Source organism: Apteryx mantelli, chromosome 5, assembly GCF_036417845.1.
Source record: "Apteryx mantelli isolate bAptMan1 chromosome 5, bAptMan1.hap1, whole genome shotgun sequence".
Taxonomy (NCBI): Eukaryota; Metazoa; Chordata; class Aves; order Apterygiformes; family Apterygidae; genus Apteryx; species Apteryx mantelli.
Window position 1 is genome coordinate 75311013 of NC_089982.1, and position 24492 is coordinate 75335504.

The following is a 24492-nucleotide window of genomic DNA, read 5'->3' on the forward strand; positions in this document are numbered from 1 at the left end:
CCCTGCTGGAAACACACTGCATTCATTTGTCAAACCAAGAAACTAGCACATTACTGAGCACTATTGGCATGTATAGCAGTCACCACAAAATCGATGCAAAAAAGACACAATTCTTTTCACATAGCAAGTCACGGAGTTGGTGCTAGATAAAAGTAAGTGCTGGCGTACTAGTCATCTTTTCTAGCAGTGCCACTCCTGTTCCTCTCCCTTTAACAAACAATTCTTAACTGCAAAACAAAATTATAGTTTGATACAAATTTCTAAACACACTGCTATTTTCAAAAATCCTTAGGGAAATCGCTCCCTCTCATTTTATTTCTTCCGTTTCCAGTGGAAAAAAGAGCAGGTGTTCCTTTTCTACTATGATTCCTATTTGTTATAATTTCCAAAGACAAGCTCCCAACTCAGCAGTGTAATTTCTTATTACTCCCCAGATACCTGATCTTGCACCTCTTATTTGGTCGTATTTCTACTATTCCAGATGTCAAGGCTTTCCAATTCTTTCTATAAAAGTCACATTCCTTCTCTGGATTTACAGTGCTTCACAACTTTATGTCATCCAAAATTTTTGTAAGCACATTTCCACTTTTTTTCTTTTCAAATTAGCTCTGAAGACTGACATTCTCTTGATAACCGCAGTGGCCCAGCCCATATAGATAAACGCATCTGTTCCAGCCTAATCTTATGATATCTACTCAGCAGATTTACGAGACACCCGTAGTATTGAACCTCATTTCTGTGCTTCAGCTCACTCATGATTCTGAGATTTTCTTGTCTGTTCACTCACATGGGCTCTCTATTTTTAGTTTTGCTTTCATCTTGCATGGAGTAGTTTATACTTTCATACTTTCCTGTATCTGATGACATTATCCTCATCAAAAGATGAGGAGAAACATTCATTTCATTTCAGGGCCACACCTAAGATTAATCTCAATTCTATCCTCATTCCAAAAGACCTCTACCTAAGTTTTTCTCTATTTATATATATATATATTTTTTTAATAGTCTTTTCAAGATCTAACAGGCCGACCTCTGGTAGGTCTTAAGATCTCTAAAAAGTACCTTCTTTGCTGCTCACTCCCTTACCAGCTCTTCGCTCCTCCCCAAACCCTTTGTGATATGGTTGTTCACCCAACTGAAACTGGAATCTTTTCTTCCATTTGTGAGAACATGCCTGGATATTTAAATGGTTTTTGATCCAGATGCATTTGTTTTATCTGACACTTGAAATCAATATTGTGCTGGGCAACCTGCAGATGTCAGCTACGCTCCTGCAAGCGGCTGGTGGCCCTTTCTTGTCTCCAGTGGTTGCAGATTGCACCATTTATTTGCAGACTGTACCTGCGAGTATGCTCAGGCTACTCTGGCAAAACTGACCTACTCCTAGCAGGCAATGGAAAACACGGCAGTTTGCAATACTCAGGCATGATAAAGTCTTTATAAAGAAATCAATCCTAAGAAGTACACGTGGGCAAATCTTTTCTGAAAGACACTGTATATCTATACTATCCTGTACAAGTTTTTCTCTTGGTGAATATGTTCTTTTATTTAACTGAGCAGTATTACTGCCATTACATAAACTATCCACATTTTCAGGAAATATGTTCCTCCAAGATTTTTACAAAGCCATTTATACATAGGCAGAAGGAGGGGATGCAAGATGACAGTAAATCTGTCTGCATCACTTCACAATGTAGTCCATGAAAAACTGCAAACAGCTACAGATCATTTGTTCTGTCAGAAATTCAAAAGTATTTCAGGACAACCATATTGCTTCCAGTGTAGTTCACATTCTGGAGGAACATACAGCTTTGTGAAGCAAAAAGGTACAGAATCAGAGGGATGATTCAAGCCTGATTTGCAAGTGATAAGTGACCATAAGATACAAGCCTTAAGAAAAAAAAAGAGCCTCTACAACCTGAAAACTAACAAAATAATCCCTAAAATATCAACCATGGGTTATTTTTTAAATGATACATTTTAGAAGTAAGACTTGGATTCTATTAAGTGTATATAATACACAAATTCTGATTACAGTGGTCTGTTGCTTTTTGGTCTGCTTTAAATATAAGGTTTTTTACTATTGTAGTTATGAGCTTTATTTTAAGAAATTATGGAATATATGCATCTTAATAGTTACTTATTATATTACAAACATTTCAAAAGCAATCATTACTGTAGAATCTAGGCAGTCACAGTGAAATCTAATCAGTACACAGTGCTAGAAACGTGTCTTTTTCAAGTACTTCCACAGCCATATCAATTACTGCCAGGACATATCAGCACATACGCACTTAAAACCGACATCAACATACAAAATGTGCATAATTTCAATTTGCATATATTACCGCACTAACATTTCTGTTAGAGTGGCATGTTTTCTGGATTCTCTGAAGCAAGAGACCATAAAAAAGCTGAAAGGGAGCCCTCCCTGGTCCTCTTCACCAGTTAATGTAATGTGCAATGATACTCCTTTTTCCTTCCCTAGAATCTGAATTTCCACAGCAGAAGAGAGAAAAGAATGAAAGCAAAAGATACCATTGATGTGCATAGTGTGCCTAGCATTTTGCAGCTATTAAAAAGGGTAAGATCCTTGCACTCAGGAGCTTATAATCTAACATGGCTAGACAGTAAAATGAGAAATGAAAACCAACCATGAGGGAGTTATGAGGCAAAGAAACCAGGGAAGCAACAGAAAATAAGAGGAATGGGAAACCACTGCTGGAGAGACTACTGGGATCTGGCATTGGTCCAGCTCTCTCCTGCAGCCTCTTCACATAAACCCACGGACCTCTCCTCCTCACGTCTTCAGAGTAAATCTGCATTGCAGTCACCGGTGACCACAGTTCATGGACCTGCAACGGCCAAGCTATCTAAGTTACTGGGTGCTTTTTAACAGCACCCAGCAGAGGATCTAGCAAAAGACCTTGCTTAGGACTGACAGAGGAGGGCAAGCAGAAGATGGTAACAGTGATGTAACGCCTAAAAAAGTCTAGAAACCACTGCCTTAGATAACACATTCACCATAGCTGCTTTTATATTTGGCCTGGTGTCTGGCAATATGGTTCAAATATATCAAATAATATATTAGAAAGGAATACAGAATGTGAGAAGACTTTTCCTCCTGCCTTTATACACTTACAGGTATACTACACTGAGCTTAACTAAGCAATAGTAAAAGCTATTTTAAGATTTTAATATGAAAAGAGAATAAAAATATTAGCAACTGTTATAAATTGCTAAACATAAATGTTTTGATATTTCTTCTTTTCCTACCAGGATGAAATTGGGGTTGTATTTTCTTTTGCAGGAATTAACAGCATTACAAACATCAAAGTGTAAGGACGGAAGTTCTGAACTGCACTTCAGATATATATGTAATGATGTTAAACATTCAAACAGAAAAAAGCGAAACAGTGTTCACAGCTAATAAGAAACACTCTTTCCATGTATTTAAAAATGCATTTACTTCCTTTTTAATAATTTTGCTGCTTAAGTGCGGAACAGAAAATACTGCCATTAAGTGTCTTGGAAGTAATTAAAATAAGGAACTGTGAACTCTTTTCTTTAAGAGAGCAACAAACAAACTTATACATAATGAGGAAAAACTCATTTTGCTCAGTTTTCAATCCTTGGCTTATTTTCTGGATTAAAGAATCTTTTCTTGTCCTCCCTAGAAATGTAATGATGTGCTCACAGAGAGTAATGGAACTGAATAATAGAAAATCCGCATAATACATATTTTCAGGAAGCAATCATTACTTCTGAAATGGAGACCAAAAATGAGAGGGTGATGCAAGTCCCAAAGAAAAACATACTCCTCTAGTGAGAGATGACCCTTGGAAATCTGACATCACCACAAAATACGAAGAATAATCAGAAGGCTCTCAAAAAGGGGCCAATTTATTTGACAGTTTTGGCTGCATTCTTATTGCCAAAGGAATTACTTGTAAGTGGCAGGTGGTGAAAGCCGGGGTGGAGCCCAGGCACGGTAATCACAACAGTAAGCAGATTTTAGCTAGCCTGAGGAGCAAAATCACATTCCTTATTAAATGATGAGAAGTCCACTCTCTACTCAATAGGAATTATAGTCCCCCAATGTGCTGCTGCGACTGCCATGCACCAATAAAAAACAACGATACATCCAGGAGGGTTTCCAGCTTTGGCTCTCTAGGGTTTTAAAGTTTTTCAAATGACAGCACATAAACACTATACACACAAGCCAGCAAAAGAATACACCAAGGTAAAAATAATCAGAGAAAGACAATTACATCACATTGTAGCGTTTGTTCCAAACCAAAGCTAAAACCAACTGGAATTGGAACAGCATAATGATGTAGTTATTCCAAATCTACACTTATGGGTACTAGTCTATAACCATTTTTTAAGAATATAAAGTTTGCATTTCAAATAGATTTAAAAATTCTTCGGAGTCATGCCATATCAGACACATGATTTCCAGTTTGCTCAAACCAGAAGCAAAAATACAAGTATGAACTCACGAAAATAAGGTTCAGATTGTTTTTTGTTTACTCACAGGAATTACAGTATCCCTTAACCCTGCCACACCATAAACATGACCTGAAAGTGCTTTTTAACTAATATCAAATAATCTTCTGAAGACTCTTTAAACAAAAAGAAAGGCAAATCCAAAAAGGATGGCAGGAAGCTTTTTTTTTTTTTTGTCTTATACCATACAGTACAACCCCTCACAAGGTAAGTGAACTTCCATGCTTCCATTCTTATTCTAAATGCATGTATACAGACCTACAAGTATACAAATCTACAATAGAAATATGAATTAAAAGTGAGCTTCCAATTATTAGACTATCCTCTTGATGAGTTGCCTACACATTGCTGAATCAAATTTCTCTGGGCTTAAATTTTCCATTCTCAGTTTTAGTTCATGATTTATAGATGTTTAAGGCCAGAACAAACCATCTAGATGAGATCATCTAAAAGAGATCATCTAATCTGACCTTCCATAAAACATAGGCCAGAGAATTTCATCTAGCTACTCTTTTATTAGTCTAGAGACTTGTATCTCCTTAAAGCACATCTTCCAGTAAAGCCAAAAATCTATGCTGCCACTTTGAGCTCTAGTTTGATTAGAGAGAGAGAAAAAAAACACCTCATTTAACTTTCTGAAACCAATTTGATTAGATTTATGTATCATATCAAGGCCAGCCTTCAAGCTACATATAAAAATAATGTACTGAGAACGAACATGCTTGCATTCATACAGAACCCCATACAGGCATGCATGCACGTGCACACACACACACGAGTGTTTGGGAATCACTAAGAGGTTTTTCAAAGTGAATGTCTCAGTCTTAACCTTGTTTAAATGGTCATTTTTGCAAAGCTATATTAAATTAAATGCATACCTAATCCTACAATAGCATTCATTTCCAGAAAAATGCTCATAGTGAAGTTTTATATTACATGAAGAAAAATGTTCTTGAACTCTTACACCATACAGGACAATTTCAATGCCTCTGTTCTCAGCTCTTAAAATTTAAGCCTTCATATTCTGTTAGCAGCAAGGTACTTTGGGACAACTTGTTCGAGCTGGAGATGGCTGGCTGACTGATTAAAAATTATTCCATACCTTTCTGATAATGAAAAATCATATTAAAACCAACTAAGATCCAACATCTAAAAGGTCCCTGAAGCATATAGACACCCCCTTCCCCACTCCCAAAAAAACCTCACTGGCATTTGTGTCTCCAAGTGACAATGGAGAAACCAGACATATAATCCAGTTTTGAATCAAAAACAGTACGTGAAGTTGGTGTTTATATCCATTTCTGTTGAAAGAGCTTCATCATCTTAACTGTTACATGCCTTTAGCTTTGGATCCTTTCATTTGAATATTTCATTTAAAAAGCCCAAAGCTTAATAGGTCTGGAGAAAGCATGTCTGTATTTTATAAAGATATTCATATCAACCCTTTGTTAGACAAAAATCTTTGAACTATCAAGAAATGTACAAAACCACTGTGACTTGCTTCCACTCAATCTTACAATGCAGTTACAAAAACTTAGTAGTTAATGAAAAAGTTCCTCTCATGACTACATTTTGATTTTGGGGGAAAAGAATTTCACACAGAAATGCACAAAATCTGGAAGCAGGTAGCAATAGTGCATTTGGCACCAGGAAGAATTTTTGCTTTCTTTAGTATGCTACCAGCAATTACATGATACCCACCAACAAACAAAAAGACATGTTGTTTGAAATCACGGTGACGTTATTTGCTTTCCCTTCTTCAAATAATAATTTAAAGAAACCTTTAAAATGCTCTTTGACTTATCTACAGAGATGTCTTCACGCATTTGGATACATTTTTTCAGATATCGTAAATAATGTAGGTGAATTTAATATTTTCATTAGTGACCTGGATGATGGCATGCAGGCATCCTCAGCAAGGTCATGGACAACCCCAAACTAGGAGAACAGTTGATACATGCCAAGGTAGGGCTGCCATATACAGGGATCTCAACGGCTTGAAAAAATATCAGAAATCTCTTGTAATTTAACACTGGGGATGGAATAACCCCAAGAGACAGTACTGGCAGGGGCTTACTGGCTAGATAGCAGCTCTGTAGAAATGGATCTGGGGCTTCTGATGGACAAGCTGAGCACTGTGAGTCAGTGCTAGGGAGAGGCCTATATAAGAGCCAGGCCTAGAGCGCAGCTCCCAGAGCGCAGCTAACAGAGGCAGCGAACAGACGCAGCAGTTTGCGCAGCAGTGGTTGGGCTCTGACTAGAACTTGAGGATCTTGTGGAAGTTGTGGGCTTTCTGAGGACCCCCGAGGACCTAGAAGGTGATTGCTGTGAACAGGAAAGGGGAAGCTAGGCAAGGACAACTGCAGGAGGCCTTGACTTCTCCTGGGAAAAGCTCGTGGGAAAAGCTCCAGCTAGGAGTGGCTGCTGCTAACGAGCTCTCTGGGTTGCCCCTGACCAGAGGGGGTTGGGGCCTTTGATCCCAGTGGCCCTTGATTGGGCGGTCAAGCACCCTGTGAGTCAGTGCTAGGGAGAGGCCTATATAAGAGCCAGGCCTAGAGCGCAGCTCCCAGAGCGCAGCGAACAGAGGCAGCGAACAGAGGCAGCAGTTTGCGCAGCAGTTCGCGCAGAAGGGCGCGCAGAAGGGACGTGCGAAGGGACCTTCATTTCTGTTCCCTGCGGTGTACACTTCCCCAATATGGTCGTGACACGCCGCACAGCACGTTCCCCAGCGGCTGCTGGAGTTGCTGTGTCAGAGGCTTGGACCCAGACTGGCCCTCTGACAGTAGATGCAGCTCTACAGGTCTCAGGCTGCAGGGAGTGCTTGGGGCCTCTCCGGGAGGCCTGGGCTGGCAGCCAGCTCTCCTGCAGGAGGTGTGCTGCTGTTGACGAGTTGTGTCGTCAAGTAAGGGAGTTACGGGAGGAGGTCAGTAGGCTGCGCAGCATCCGAGAAGCAGAGCAAGAGATAGACAGGGTATTCTCGGAGACTGTGCAGCTTCGGGAGTCCCAACCCCCTGCAGCAGTGGAGTTGCCAGAGGGCTCTGTGCTGTGTGAAATGGTACATCATAACATCATAGAAGAAGGCTGGAAACTGGTCACTGCTCGTGGGAGGAGAAAGGCTCCTACTCCTCCTGAAGACCTGAAGCTGAAGAACAGGTTTAGTGCCCTCCAGGATGAGGAGGAGATGGGCATGGCTGCCAGGGAAGTAACCGGGACAACAGACCCTGTGCCCTACCGGAACACCCGGAAAAAGCGGCGGGTGATTGTTGTGGGGGACTCCCTGCTACAGGGGACGGAGGCATCTATCTGCCGACCTGACCTCTTGTCTAGAGAGGTTTGTGGCCTGCCGGGGGCTCGTGTGAGAGATGTCATGCAAAGACTGCCAAGGCTCGTCCATTCTTCGGACTGTTACCCACTGCTGCTCTTCCATGTGGGCGCCAATGACACCAAGGGCAAACTGGAGACCATCAAGCAGGATTTCAGAGCTCTGGGGATGGTGGTCAAGGGTCTGGGAGCCCAGGTCATCTTCTCCTCAATCCTGCCAGTGAGGGGGATGGATGAGAGGAGGAGGAGACGGACTTTCCAGGTTAACGACTGGCTGCGCCGCTGGTGTTGGCAACAGGGTTTTGGTTTCTACGACCATGGGACCCTGTTTGAAGATCGACAACTGATGGCGAGAGATGGGATCCACCTCACGAGGCGGGGCACGCGGGTCTTTGCCAACAGGTTGGCCAACCTGGTAAGGAGGGCTTTAAACTAGGAAAGATGGGGGAAGGGGAGAGTTATAGTGACAGGGTAGTTGGCAAAAGACTGCTCAAGTCAGGATGCCTCCAACAGGTGAATGCAGCCAGGGAAGTGCGCATGGGATGTGGCTGTGGAGGACCCTCTTGTATCCCTCCTGGGAAACCTGCATGCTCGATCACCTCCCTGAAATGCCTGTACACCAATGCACGCAGCTTGGGGAACAAACAGGAAGAACTAGAGATGTGTGTGCGGTCGCAGGGCCATGATCTCATTGCCATTACAGAGACATGGTGGGATAGCTCGCATGACTGGAGTGCTGTCATGGATGGCTACGTACTTTTTAGGAAAGACAGGCCAGGAAAGCGAGGTGGTGGAGTTGCTCTTTATGTGAGAGAGCAACTGGAATGTATTGAGCTGTGCCTAGGGGTGGATGAAGAGCGAGTCGAGAGCTTATGGGTAAGGATCAAAGGGCAGGCTAATAGAGGTGACACTGTTGTGGGTGTTTACTACAGGCCACCTGATCAGGATGAGAAAGTGGATGAGGCCTTCTACAGACAGCTGGAAGTAGCCTCACAATCCCAGGCCCTGGTTCTCATGGGGGACTTCAACCACCCCGATATCTGCTGGAAAGACAACACAGCTAGGCACAAACAGTCCTGGAGATTCCTGCAGAGCATTGGTGACAACTTCTTGACCCAGGTGGTGGAGGAGCCAACAAGGAGAGGTGTGCTGCTGGACCTCGTACTAACAAACAAAGAAGGACTGGTGGAAGATGTGAAGGTTGGGGGCTGCCTTGGCTGCAGTGACCATGAGATGGTGGAGTTCAGGATCCTGCGAGGAGGCAGCAGGGCACCAAGTAGGATCGCAACCCTGGACTTCAGGAGAGCAAACTTTGTCCTCTTCAGGGACCTACTTGGAGGAATCCCATGGGTGAGGGCCCTGGAAGGAAGGAGTGTTCAAGAGAGTTGGTTAATATTCAAACATCACTTCCTCCAGGCTCAAGAGCGGTGCATCCCTATGAGTAGGAAGTCAAGCAAAGGAGGCAGGAGACCTGCATGGATGAGCAAGGAGCTCCTGGCAAAACTCAACCAGAAGAAGGAAGTCTACAGAAAGTGGAAAGGGGGACAGGCCACTTGGGAGGAATATAGGAATGTTGTCAGAGTATGCAGGGATGCGACGAGGAAGGCTAAGGCCCGTTTGGAATTAAATCTGGCTAGAGATGTCAAGGACAACAAGAAGGGCTTCTTCAAATACATCAGCAGCAAGAGGAAGACTAGGGAAAATGTGGGCCCTTTGCTGAATGGGGTGGGTGCCCTGGTGACGAAGGATGCAGAGAAGGCAGAGTTACTGAATGCCTTCTTTGCTTCAGTCTTTACTGCTCAGGCCAGCCCTCAGGAGCCCCAGACCCTGGAGGCAAGAGAGAAAGTCTGGAGAAAGGAGGACTTTCCCTTGGTGGAGGAGGAGTGGGTTAGAGATCATTTAAGCAAACTTGACACCCACAAATCCATGGGCCCTGATGGGATGCACCCACGAGGGCTGAGGGAGCTGGCGGATGTTATTGCTAAGCCACTCTCCATCATCTTTGAAAGGTCATGGAGAACAGGAGAGGTGCCTGAGGACTGGAAGAAAGCCAATGTCACCCCAGTCTTCAAAAAGGGCAAGAAGGAGGACCCAGGGAACTACAGGCCAGTCAGCCTCACCTCCATCCCTGGAAAGGTGATGGAGCAGCTCATCCTGGAAGCCATCTCCACGCATGTGGAGGAAAAGAAGGTGATCAGGAGTAGTCAGCATGGCTTCACCAAGGGGAAATCATGCCTAACCAATCTGATAGCCTTCTATGATGGAATGACTGGCTGGGTAGATGAGGGGAGAGCAGTGGATGTTGTCTACCTAGACTTCAGCAAGGCTTTTGACACTGTCTCCCATAACATCCTCATAGACAAGCTCAGGAAGTGTGGGTTAGATGAGTGGACAGTGAGGTGGATTGAGAACTGGCTGAATGGCAGAGCTCAGAGAGTTGTGATCAGTGGTACAGAGTCTAGTTGGAGGCCTGTAGCTAGCGGTGTCCCCCAGGGGTCAGTACTGGGTCCAGTCTTGTTCAACTTCTTCATCAATGACCTGGATGAAGGCACAGAGTGCACACTCAGCAAGTTTGCTGATGATACAAAACTGGGAGGAGTGGCCGATACGCCAGAGGGCTGTGCTGCCATTCAAAGAGACTTGGACAGGCTGGAGAGGTGGGCAGAGAGGAACCTCATGAAATTCAACAAAGGGAAGTGCAGGGTCCTGCACCTGGGGAGGAATAACCCCATGCACCAGTACAGGCTGGGGGTTGACCTGCTGGAAAGCAGCTCTGCTGAGAAGGACCTGGGAGTGCTGGTGGACACCAAGTTAAGTATGAGGCAGCAATGTGCCCTTGTGGCCAAGAAGGCCAATGGTATCCTGGGCTGCATCAGAAAGAGTGTTGCCAGCAGGTCGAGGGAAGTGATTCTCCCCCTCTACTCAGCCCTGGTGAGGCCACATCTGGAGTACTGCGTCCAGTTCTGGGCTCCCCGGTACAAGAGGGATGTGGCACTACTGGAGCAAGTCCAGCGAAGGGCCACAAAGATGATTAGGGGACTGGAGCATCTCTCTTATGAGGAAAGGCTGAGAGAGCTTGGCCTGTTTAGCTTGGAGAAGAGAAGGCTGAGAGGAGATCTTATCAATGTGTATAAGTATCTGAAGGGAGGGTGTCGAGAGGATGGGGCCAGACTCTTTTCAGTGGTGCCGAGCGACAGGACGCGAGGCAATGGGCACAAACTGAAACACAGACACTTCCATCTTAACATGAGGAAAAACTTTTTCACTGTGAGGGTGACAGAGCACTGGAACAGGTTGCCCCGAGAGGTGGTGGAGTCTCCTTCTCTGGAGATATTCAAAAGCCGCCTGGATGCAATCCTGTGCAATGTGCTCTAGGTGACCCTGGTGGAGCAGGGGGGTTGGACTAGATGATCTCCAGAGGTCCCTTCCAACCTCAGTGATTCTGTGATACGCCAGAGGTCAGCAGTTTTCCCATGAAGTCATGAAACACACACTGGGCTGCATTAGCAGGACTACAGCTGACAGATGGAGGGAAGTGATTATTTCCCTCTACTCAGCACTAGCGAGACCACATGTGGAGTAATGGCCTCCCCAGTGCAAGAAAGACATTGATAAAGTTGGGCAAGTTGAGTGGATGGCCACTGAGATGGCTGGGGGGCTGCAGCACATGACAAAAATGAGGAGGGACTGAAGGAGCTGGGTTTGTTTAGCCTGGAGAAAAGAAGGCTAAGAGGGAATCTAATTGTGGTCTTCCACTACCAAAAGGGGGATGATAAAGAAAGCAGAGCCATACTCTTCTCAGAAGTGCCCAAAGAAAGCACAAGAGATGACAGACAGCAGCTGCAGAAAGAGAAATTCTAATTAGAGACAAAGAAAAAAAATTTCACTGTAAGATTGGTAAAATGAACCAGCTGTCCAGGAGACTAATCCCCATCCTTTGAGAAATTAAAAATTCAGCTGGACAAAATCCTGAACAACCTGACCTGACTTCAAAGTTAGCCCCTATTTGAGCAAGGCATTGGACCAGATGACCTCCACATGTCCCTTCCAACCTAAATTATTCTGCAATTCTCTAAATAATGTTAGAAAAGTAAGAAAAATTCCCATTACTTTACAGATGAAGAACTGAGGTTACATGATTACACATTAGCCAAGATCACAGAAGAAGCCTGCATGACATAGAAAATAGATCTTAATCCTTGAGGCTCGTTCTTCTATCCTATCCACAAGACTATTCTTCCTATAAAAGAAATGATAATTATAGACAGACAACAGATCCATAGATTATAAACAATGAATAAAGATGTTGTGAAAAGTGAATTCTCGTTCCTTATACTCTGTAGTCACCACAAAATTTGAATAACTGCAAAATCTGCAGAGAGAGCTGATAAGAAAGAAAGTTTTAAAGGATACAACTTTTTCATTGCATTACTATCAAAGAGAAAAAGTTAACCAACTAAATTCAACTGGGATGTTCTTAAACCTTAGGACAAACACTATGATGCTTGGTCTGTCCGGAGACTTTTCACCAGAAAAGATCTCTCACAGTTGCACTTTTCCCCTTTGCTCCCCTACTGATTGCAGTATATGAAATGTGACATATTCACAGGTTATACAAAAAGGCAATGACCAACTTACTCTATCAGTTAAGTATACTAAAAACCTGCTCTGTAAAGTAGAGACGATCATCCTTGGAGGTGTATGGTTATTATCGGAAAGAATGGGAAAAGCGCACAAAAAAGGGGTGAACCCTAAGTAGCAGATAAAGCCCTAAAGATGAAGAATTAGCAAGGATCAAGTAAAACATATAGACGGTTTGTCATCAGGATGCTTTAACATAAAAGTAATTATATCTGAGCCTCTCTAAAAAAAAAAACCAATGATCTTTTGTTTAGAATCTGGAGCTCTCCAGACTGTCACAAACTCTCTTTCCAGACAGCTTGGGGCAACAGAGGCAAAACACAGCTACTAAAAAGTCCTCCTGTCTCATACATATGTATGATCAACCTCAATGAGCATCAAGGGATCATTTCAGCCACAACCCACATGTATTCCTCTTTTTTTTTTTTTTCCTTCTGCTCCGGTTTTCAAGGAATTGGCTTTACAAAACCAGCTTTCCAAAAAAACTATCAGAGCTCCAAATGCTGCTATTGCAGTACTTGGTGATAAAACAAGAGGTGGGAAAGCATTAAGAAATGTTTGGACAAGAAACAAGCTGCCAAAAATCCTATTCAATCAGCTACAGCCATGCAATGAGTGACAGCAATGCGGGAGTGTAATCCATTAGCATGAGGCAGATGGATAAAGAGTTTATTTTTTAAAGTACAGAGCCATGTTTAAGCACTGCCACAGATTTTGGAGAGGAATGCCTGATTTTAAGCAAGTTCACAGACTCATAAAAAAAAAAGTATTTAATATTACGGGCATTTATTTTTATTTAAGCATTAATTATCTACATTTAACTCATTATAACAATATGTTTAGCCAAAAAAAGAAAAACAGCAATGATTGGCTACAGAAACTTAAAGTGGAGTCTATTGAGTTGCTGAAGGTTTTCTCTAAAAGCATACTTCCCATATGAGGTTTTGTTCCCAAAATAAATATAACCTACCTTGTAAAGCCAAAGAACATGGATTTCACTCCATCTGCAGGCCCTGATGCCTGGGAGAGGGTCTAACCCTCGCAGTCTGCACTCACTATGGGCATTCAGTTTCGGTTTCCTTTTCAGACTCCCATTACCCTACTAGGGCAGAAAATGAAAATTTTTTGCATTTAAGCATCTCCAAATGTATCAGCTGACATCATCTTGTCGGGAAAAGACATTCCAGGTCTTGCCGCCTGGCTCCTGCATTCACTCAACTCCTCCATTACTCCAAACCACAAAAGATAAGCAGCCACTACAGTATTCATAAATAGGCTCAGATTCCACAAAAAAAAAAAGGTCTTCTTATGATGCAAAAAAGAGACAGGCAATCTGCGAGAGGAGGGGAAGTCTGCCCCGGACTCAAGGTCCCAAGAGCAGATGGGGCTCAGTTAAGACTGAAAGCACAGAAACAGATAACCTGCATTAGTAAAAACAAAACAAAGCCCTACAATACACCTTGGAGTTCACTTTCACTCAGGTCCTCAGCTGCACACAGATCTGCTCTTAGGTTAGGATTTCTTTTGAAGCTAGGAACTGATTACATATCCAGCAGAAATATGAGACAGTAATTAACTCACTCAATAGAACTGAAAAACTAAATAGTAAAATGATGACAAAGAAATACAAATATGGCAATGCTGGGAACTGTACAGTAGTATTCGGTATTTTTGTATGCAGCAATACAGTTTTTATTATACGTGCCAAGTACCAAAGTTAAAAATTGCTCAATTTTCAATTGTTCAACATATGATTGTTTCAGCCATACCTGCTGCACAGTCCAAGAATTGTTTGCACTCTGTAAATATGGCGTTATAAGCTTCCAGTTTGCAGCTAATTTAAAGGCAGTGTAAGATAACACTGCATTTTATCAGAACAGATCCAGAAGGCCTCACATTTGTATGTGAATGGAAAAAAATCAATTTTTGAACTCTACAATACTTCTTTATACCACATTTCTCACTGCAGTGTCTATAATGCAATGAGTAACTTCCACCATGTATTGCTTATTGTCTTATCTTCTTCTCAAGGAGAGAAGCATATTCTGCTTTTTCTGTCAGGCTTTTAAAAATTCCTTTAAATAGATGTACACAGTGTTACAGATTTATGTTAAGAAAATAAGATCAAAGAAACACACGTTACATTAACGTGTCCCCCACTTTACATCAATCTCCCAAGACACTTCTGTGTCCTTTATAGACAACCCTTATTCTTACTTTGGAGAATTTCATTATATTAGAGCTACATGCAGTCAACAGAAAAAAATCTTAGAGCTTTAGGTAGCTGGGAAATTCAAGACCCATAGGTAAAGCGCCATTAACATAAAAATGGAAATCTTAATTTTTTAAAAATTCTGGGGAGAAGGGGCTCTGAACAATGGTGTGCTGTGATAACGGTGCTCTGCCCTGCTGAGCATGCTCTACAGAGGTGTGTGGTTTCCTGGGAGCTGAAGATTTACTCTGTCAGTGGGCTCCATTGATGGCACTTCAGAAAAGACTAAACCATAGCTTCTATCCAGAATGCTGAGCAAATTAAATGCAAGGAAAAAGCAAAACAAAAAAACTGGCATAACAAAAGTCCATAAGCCCTTTCTATTTCCAATTTCCTATCTCCTCTCACACCTCACAAACATTGCATTATCACAGTTGTCCAAATGTGGCAGGAACTCCAAACTGAACCTGTATTGCTGAGCATAACGGTTCTCCACAAGGCTTCAATAAAGCCTTCATAGCTAGGAATATTTGAACCCTGTGAGTACCATGGATATATACAGCATTCCTTCTACAAGCAGTTATTTCTCATCTTGTGCATTCTGCTCCTTATGAAGTGGTGGCTCAGGGCCTTCATGACTTCATGCTCTTCAAGCGTTGCTTGGACTGCATAAGTATTAGTTTTCTCCTGAGCTTTTCCATGTCATTCACCCTTCAAGTATCCAAATAATTCACAGATCAAGTTAGCTACAAAGCACCATTGTACTGGCAGGATCACCTCATTTTAGATAAGGAACTAAGATAAAGGAAGACTAGAGATAGAAGGAGCTGCTGATCCCAGATCCTCAGTTTGAAATAACTGATTTTTCAAAGTACTTGGGATGATGCAAAGCTTTACTCATCCAAGCACAGCTCTTCCAGACATCAACTGATTCAAGAGCGCTCTGCTCTTCGATAAGATAGGTCATGGGATTTTGATTCGTGTGTATAGGGAATGCTGAAGACCTAGTCACTGCCCGCCTCTGAGAAGTCAGGTCTAAAATGCTTGGCTCATTTAATGAGAACTCTGGAAACACTGAGGATCCAGTGCTTTACGGCAATGTTAAAACTGCCAGAAAAATGAGAGTATCCTTTCTCTGCTGCAATCCTTTGCTTCATTCAAAAATCTGGAGAACACACAGGTGTCCTAAAGCCAACACCACCTCTGTGCTGAATAAGGAGGTCATAAACCCAACAGAAGTTTGATAAAATCCCACCATCATAATGATAAACATCACCATAAAATTTCCCAGCTAACTAGTCTGCACCCTCACCCAGTTTTTCCGGGCCAGAAAACAGGTGAGCTCTGCTGTACCCCAACATAGACTTTTAGAGACCAAAGGGAGAAAACAGTTCTCAATGTATGGGACCTTAAGGGAGAATACCTTGCAGTAAGCATCTTCTTTTGATTACACTTGACCTCCCTCTCAAGCATCCATCCAAACTGTATTTTTAATGGCTTCACGGAGTGAGATGCTCAAAGAGGAACAACATCTTGGATATGCTGCCCTGGGATGTATGCAGTTTTAGGGAGAGAGGAAAATCAACATCTCTAAACCAGTTCACAAACTAAGATAATACCAAATGAACTGTTCACAAAGAAACACATGAAACATAGTAAAAAAACACTAAGTTCTGCACCCACTGAAGTTTCCACATGGATTCAATGCGCCTTGCATTGGAATTATCTGATACCCATGGAGCACCTTTTTGGTAACAAAACCAACACTGGTCTGCAGTGGGAGACAGAAAGCAGGATCGGAGGCACCAGGCAGACAGTGAAAGGGAGGACTCACTGCTTGCTGATGGACAGGGGGGGTTGGTGGCAGACCTATCTGCTAAGCAAATCAACCCATCAACGAATCAACCCCCCAAATCAACCCATGAACGGATGACAGAGAGCAGCTCTCCTCCCATGTTATGCCTCACTAGTTTTTTCTCCAGCATGCATGCGCACAACTTGCATCACTTTGCAGAACTTCCTCAGTGTGCAGGAACAATTCTTATGAACGGATTTAGACCCTGCAACTCTGATCTAAGAAGCTGGTGTGACACTACCCTGACACCAACAGCCATCCAACAAACTATATGCAATAAATTAATTGTAAATCTATATGCTTTCAATAATCTGAGAACTGATGCACTGTGTTTGTCTCCAGTACTGATCAGACAGAAAACAATGCACCAGAACATTAGATTTCAAAAGACATTAGCAGTTTGTGGCATAAAATGCAAACCATGAATTCCTCCTTTAAAAATCATAAAGTGGTATATTGTTTTAATTACTGACTGTATACTGTGGCTCTTTATAAGATGGACAGAACCATTGAAATTAGTGAAGTTATTTCTTCATGGAAGACATAGTCAAATACCTGTATGTTACAGAGATCTAATTTTAATAGATGTGCTTTGAATTTATCAAAAAAACAGAAACCATATGTTTATCAAACACTAAGAAATTGCTGCCAACACCCTTCTCTCCTGCTGATTTCTCTCCTCTTCTACCCGAACATGCTCACTGCGCTCGCACCTCTTTGCGATACAGAATTTGTCGAATAGACTTACCCACAAGATCTTAGGTACAATTCACCTCCATGGCTTTCACTCTCCTTGGCTCCTTTCTGTTTTCCGCACATTATCCATTTCTTTTGTATCTGGTTACGCTGCCCCATATGTTTGGAGCATGCTCCCTCTTCCCTGCCAAGCAACCTCACTCTCTCCTGTGAAATCCCTCATGCTTTCAGCAGCCTCTTCAACAGTAATCCTCACATTCGCCCGTGCCTAGCAGTTGTGCTGCGTCTGGTCTTGCAGCTGGTTTTATTATCTATGCCTTCAGGCCAGACCTTGCAAACACTCTTCCCATGATAAAAAGTCCCACTTCTTCCGATGGGTTTCACGAACCGGAACAATAAGATGGGTTCAGAGAAAAATCCATGTTTTAGTTATTAATGTTGAAAACGGAGCAATTTCACTTATGTGCAACAGGAGCCAAATACACAAACAGTTGGATGTCTGTTCGTCTTGCCAAGAGCAGATGTAGTAATGAGCCTGACAGAACAGGTCCGCGGTCGGGAAGCAGGGACCTCACCCCCTAACCTACAGCGCTCTGCCGCAACGAGCACAGAGGCTGCCTACCACTTGTGCCTGCTCCTTCCCTACTCAAAGCCAGCCCCTTCCAACGTATAGGTGACATTTAAAAGAATTATTCTCCTGTGGCACAACAGTATTTCAAAACTCTGAGGACATATGTCCAACACGTTAACTTTCCCAGACTCGTAACACTGCACTCCACATGGTATTTATGGCTAAAGAGACTGAGACAGCAAAACACAGGGCGCAGTTCAGTCCAGGAGGACTGTGACAGATACCACCTGCACTCTAGCTCCCCGTGATTCTCAATGCGTTTTCTAAGGCAAGCTCGCCTGAGTTAATTTAACATTTGTAAATTTAACACTTGTAAAATATGCTACCACAGAATGAGGACAGCATGAGCAATAGTAGCTTCTCACTTTTACAGTATCTAAAACTTCCTATCTGACCATACCTTCAAGAGAGAAAAAATGCACTCTACACACTGATCTGATCCTCAGCATAGTCTCCTCATGATTGCTAGCTTGTATCAAATGAGCTGATGAAGATAATGATGAAGATAATGAGCCCATGAAGATAAAAACTGACCACTGGATCCAGAACAAAACTCTCTACACACATTATACAGATACCACTGACTGCTTATTATGCAGATAATACTGACCATATTTTAGCAGTATCACCCTGGCAAGGAAGCTACGTTTTATGACTAGGAGGATCACTTGTAATTTCGTTTGTGCACATCAGACTTCTCTCTGTGCAGAGGGAAAAACAGATCGACACGCGCTCCAGCGAGGTGTGGGTGCGCCATCAGTCCCGTGCATCGTGTACTCGCTGGATAATTTCTTGAGTGGCTTGTTCAACAGTATTTGTCTAAAGGTGCTTCCCAGTTCTTCCTGTATTCCTAAGCAACAAGGAAGATGCACGGCCAAATAGCCTCCCACTGAGATCTCACAGGCCAAAAAAACCCCCCTCAAAAACAAAAAAATAAGGATTTCAGTTTATAGCAAGCTAGCTCATTTTCTGGGGTTCATATGCTTTGTTTTTCACAGACCCATAACCTAACTGGGAAACCACAAACTGCTGCAGCTGTCGGTCTCAGTATTATCAAAAAATGTGCTGACCCTATGTAAAAGTCATCCCGTTGCATCATAGCACAACCAGGACGTGTCACGCCTGCAGCCGTGCAGCCGGGGCACGGCTCTCTGCACCCAGGCTGGAACGGACTCAGCTGGTGCGGCCGGGGCTGCAATCAGGCCCCCGTGGGCGCAGTCTGGCCGCAGCCACCTTTATTGCACAAAGGCAAAAGCTACCGATGGCGAGCATCTGAATGCTTCCCCCATCTCACCATCTGCTTCTGCTGCTGCTCACTTGGAAATTAATACGGCTGTTGCTTGAATCAGAAGCTAATGCTACATCTGTCTTGCTTAAAATTACAGATAATTATGAGACTGCGCATGCAACCGTTTTTGCAGCTCAAATGGAGCAACATCGGCCTCTAATGTGACAGGAGCCCTCCTTCATAAAGGCAGGCTCAACTGCTCCATTTGCAATTACAGACCCTGAAACAAACTGGACTGAATCTTCCTCCTCATACTTTGCTCCCTTTTCTTTCCCTCCTCTTTCTTCCCATACACACTTCGATGAGTTAAAAAGTAAATTCATTAAGTTCATAAAGAGAATCTCTTTCAAAGGACATAAAAAGGTCTTTTGCAAGCAAATATAAAGAAAACTCAGACCTGATCTTGCTTGTGTAAATAACAATCTCCTAGCCCAATTTCTAGAGGCTGTTTGCCAGTCTTGGACATTAAGGAAACACTTGAAATTGCATTTTATCCTCCTGAGTATTTATTCCTAATACTTTCCTATTTGCATCTGATTAATGCAGTACTTAAAAGAAAGGGGGAAATATGAGAAGAACCAAGCGTATACTAAGTCATAAAAGGCCTTGAGGTTAGTATTCTCATACAAAACCTAATACTGTGGCCTTTAATCCAGAGAAAGTCTCAAAGAGGTATTCCCTACACAAAAATTGCAACCTAATGGTTTTATAGACGAACTAATCTCACAGACTTCAGGGGAAAAACTCTGAGATAGAAATCTGTTATCTTTATTCCCATGTAAGCCACATTTGAAACTTCTTATAGGAACACTATCAGATTAAATATTTTTTTAAAGTCTTCTGGCAGAAACATTTCTACCCTACAACTTGTGCTTTTCAATATTAACGGCCTCTTTTTATGAGTTAGAAATTATTTACAATAAAGAAGAAAGCAGTCAAATCCACTTTTAGAGGAATTCTAGAGAAACATATATATCCAAACAAAACAAAAAGAACCCTCCTGCTCAATGCTGTTTGAAAAAACAATCAAGATATGTCTTCCAAGAAAAAAGTTTGCAATCTTTTTTTTTGCAAGATATACTTTGAGCTCCACAGTTACAGCAAATAAGAGGCTAAAACTAACAAATGGTAAAGGATAAAATACTCCATTATGTCCTAGTTATTTCCAGTTCTGACTCCCTCTTTGCAAAGGCTCGTAGGGTACATGCACATTAGCAGTAAAATAACACACGACGATCTCTGTCACACCCTATCAGCAAAAAAATGACAGGCATCTGACAAAAGGCAGAAAAGGCCAGTGGAAAAATGGAAACTACTTAAATACGCCTTTGTTTTGGAACATTTGACAATAGTAGAAAGGTGCTTTAAAAATGCCAGACTGTTACATGAATGAGGACTTAAGAAAGAAAAAGAAGACAGAGATGGGTCATTTGGAGTACATGAACCTTAACAGTATTCCTTTAAAAAAAACAAAAAGGTTTATCTCTGTAAAATGGTTTGTTTGTAGGAAAGATGAAAGCATGCACTTGCGGTAAGAATTTTTTTCTGTTTTCTGTCCTATGCTGCTTTAATCTGTTTTTCCATGATCATGCTTTTTTTGCCCCTAATTTTTCTAAAGAGACCTACAAAGAAAAGAGAAAAACAGCTTATGCTTTCCTTGCACTCCAGATGCCAAATTGATGACAACTGACTAATAGCCAAATTAAGAGATGAATTATGATGAAGACACTGATTCTAAAAAAAGCCTTTGCAACGTTTCAAGTGAGAGAACTGGGACAGCAAATATTCATCATGTAACTTCCAGAAGCAATTTACATTCAAAAAGTACTGTAGATCCATTAACTATTTCATTTTCCTAGCATTGTTTTGAGTTAGTGAATAGGACTCTCAGGTTTACAGCTGGGAAAGGTGAGGCACGAGGCATGAGTCCTTCCACAACTGCTCCCGGGCAGGATATGGCAACTTGTGGCTAAATTAATGCTCCAAATCACATTGTGGCCTTCTCAAGAAGAAGCAATTTAGCTATTTTTGACAGTTTTATCTATTTTTGCCTCTGGCTATTGTAATTAAAATGTTCATCTAAGTCATGTGACCTGGGCACAGGGCAAAGTCCTTAAGGATTTTGCTGAAAAGTGATAAGCTTTCCTCAAACCTTAAGAAACTCCAAGTCCCTATAATTTCATAAATGGTTGGGGGTGTGCATTAGAGAATTAGATAAAGTGGTTTAAAGCATACAGAAATTGATTTTGTTAATAACTGTAATAAAATGAATATTTTAGCCACAAAGTTCTACATCACTTTGCAGACCTAACTGATGTTGCGGGGCTTTTCCAGGGCCCCATCTGGGAGAACGGGGGCAGAGCAGCCTGGCAGGACCCTGTCTCCCCGCGCGCTGCAGCATGGCTTGACCAGATGTGCAGCTGCCAATAAACAATATCGATGCTGCTGATGGCAGAACCATGTAAGCATGCACGATTTTTGGGATTCCAGCCTGTCTTTGGTCTATACCGCCAAACCACCTCCCCTCGCTGGGGAGCAGTCAGAGGCTGACAGCCCTCCTGGCAACGCTCCAGCCCCGGGGCCCTCACCGAATGAGCCTGCCGCGGAGCGCAGCGCTGCTGCCCCGCCGCCAAACGGGGAGGCGCGGGGCAGCGAGACGCCCCGTCTCAGCCTATGATGATGCTCTGTATCGCATCCAAGAAGTGCAGCCTGGGAGGGCAATCGCGGGCCGCGTCTGGCCCCCAGAAGCACATCCCTGAGTGGCATCAGCCTGCTGACAAGTTGCTCACCTAAGCCCAGGAGCAGCGAGGAAGAGGACTGGATTTCAAGCCAAGCCAGCGATCATTTGCAGCATGGATTAATTAAAACGGCTTGGATTGCACATTTTACCCTACACACAGAGAAAGAATAAATCCTTCAGAATAAAAATGTTACGCCATGCCAACACATTCCCCCCCACCAGCAACTGACTGCTGTACGTGCCAGGGCACTGCCTTGCCCTATGTGGCTCGCCTAACTCTCCGCAATGGAGACACTTACAAAAATTATTTCACAGGCTACACAGCGTAACTACATCCCACTGTATCAGCTCAGCCTCCAATTCTGAAACAAGAAGAACGCGGAGAAGGAAAATAAGAGGGGAAAATTGTCATCATACACACACGACACGCAAACCACACGCGCAACTGCGAAATGGTCATTTTAAAATTCCAAGTAATGGTCCAAGTTCTGCTGCACTGCATTAATTCTGAAATAAGGAAAGAGCAAGGGTGGAAAGGGGCTTGGAAAACAAGGTGGTAGGTGTGATTATTATTTGGAAAAGTCTCATACCCTTGTTTTTCAGCGCACTGCATGAATATTCATTAAGCCTTCCAGCTTAGGAGGTTTCAGATGGAAGTGTTGGTATCTTCTTTATATGGAAGAAAAAACATAAAAGCCCAGCTTCAGACAGCTAAGGGGAACCTGAGAATTTTAGCTTTTCCATGGTCTACCACAGTTCTTTTACCAATTATCTTTCTTCAAGAAAAAAAGAACAACAACTAAGTGACTGGGGAGAAAAGCAGTTGCCTAAGACCACAACAAAAATAAATGGCAAATCCAGGACTGAATTCAGATCTCCTCAGGCTCAGGACAGTACCCTGTCCCTTAGGGAACCAGAGCCACGGGTGGCAAGTCATGAGCTAATGTCACTCTTTTGAGCTCCGGTGGCAGTTTCCTAAAGTGCATGTTGTGAGGCCCCAGTTCAATGACCCAGCAGGCAATCAATGGAGCAGTGCTGTCAACAGTTTCAAGTTCAAAGTGAAAAGAAAAGGGTTTGCTGAACCCCTGTGATAAATTCTAGGTTCAGCAACAGTGCCTTAAAAACGTTGCTCTCTGACAGTTATCACAGTCAGATGGCATTTTTCAGAACATATCTCAAGTTTGGAAAATAACATTTTGTCAGGAAGCGTCTTGCAAGCCCCATATATCGCAACTTGCAGTGGAGGACTACCATACCAGACACTTCCCTGAGTGTAACTGCTTCCGTTAAGATTAAGTTAGAGAATCCACATTCTTAGAAAAGCTGTGCTCTTCAGCCAAAAATTGGGGCAAACAGTTTTGCTCCAAGAAGCTTCAATAACTCCTCAAAAATGTATTGAGACAGAAAAAGTCCTGCAAAGTCTATGTGGAAAGTCTAGGGAGTAATCAAATATTGTGTGTGCCCGAACACCTTAGCTCCTGGGACACAGAGGACTACAAGGCAGTGTGACCGACGAGAGGACTTTGTGAACCAGCCTCTGGTTCCTCCTGGACCTGTTAGACGAACTGAAGCAAGTCATATTTCCTTTAATCCCTTTTGTTTTGTGCCTTGCAATCTACTGAAGAAAGAAACTTATATTAGATATTATTCTACAATGTTCTTTGAACTACACATACGAAAGCAACGTAAGATTTCTTGCATATGCTATCTAATGGTTTAATGACTTCCCAACTAGACAAAGCTGAAATCACGACAATAAGAAAAAGTGCTGCAGGCAGAGTTAACCAGAGTAAGACCCCAAAGGTCTGCCAGGGAGCAGCCAAACATACCTGTCATATTTGTTCAGTCATTTCTCACTTTCCCAGCATTAGAACAAAAGAAATTGCTATTTACCCCCATTTACAGTATACTCCTTTGGAGTAAATGACACAGAAAAGGTCAAGGGTACTCATGGTAGGGTTTAATCTTCCAAGTGATCTAAGAAATGCTGAAGTTTTTCAAAGTAAATATGTATCTTCAAGCCTTTCCCACTTAAACAAAATAGAGCTAATGAATCTAAGAACTTTAAGGAGAGTAAAAGCAAATCAAAGAAAAAAAAAACCCTGTGAGGGGGGTACACATGGTAGAAAGCCTAAAATGTTAAGTCTGTGAAGGGAAAATGAAGTTTATGGAGGGAGCAGCCGGGAGAGGAGAGATACAGCAACATAGGCACGGCAGTGGCATTCGCTTCCCAGGGCACACTGAGATACCTTGGCACCTTCCCGGTCCCTCATCCTTCTGCCCCTTCCACCTTCATTCCTCCTTCCATCCCCAGTGACGTCTACTCCATGTACCACAACCAGCATCAGAAGAACAGGGAATGGAAATAATAGAACAGAAAAACCACCAAGTCTTATAATGCCACATGCTGAGCGCAGAACCCAGACATAGGCGATTAAAATGTTTAAAAGAACAGGTAGACTTGATTCAGAGAAAAACAAGAAACATGGTCTATTTGTTTTAGGAAAGGCAAAAGTGTAATGATAATGGTGTAAAACTACACTATTAGGGATACTCCTGCATACTCCTCTTTAAAGAGCAAGGAGATAGTCAGTAAAAC

At 42.6% G+C, this 24492-nt stretch overlaps 1 protein-coding gene across 2 annotated transcripts in view; it reads right to left on the minus strand.

Annotated features, from left to right (window-relative positions):
* Positions 1 to 24492, minus strand: part of AFAP1 (actin filament associated protein 1) — a 123715-nt gene that overhangs the window by 66559 nt on the left and 32664 nt on the right. The gene's annotated exons all lie outside the window — the stretch shown is intronic.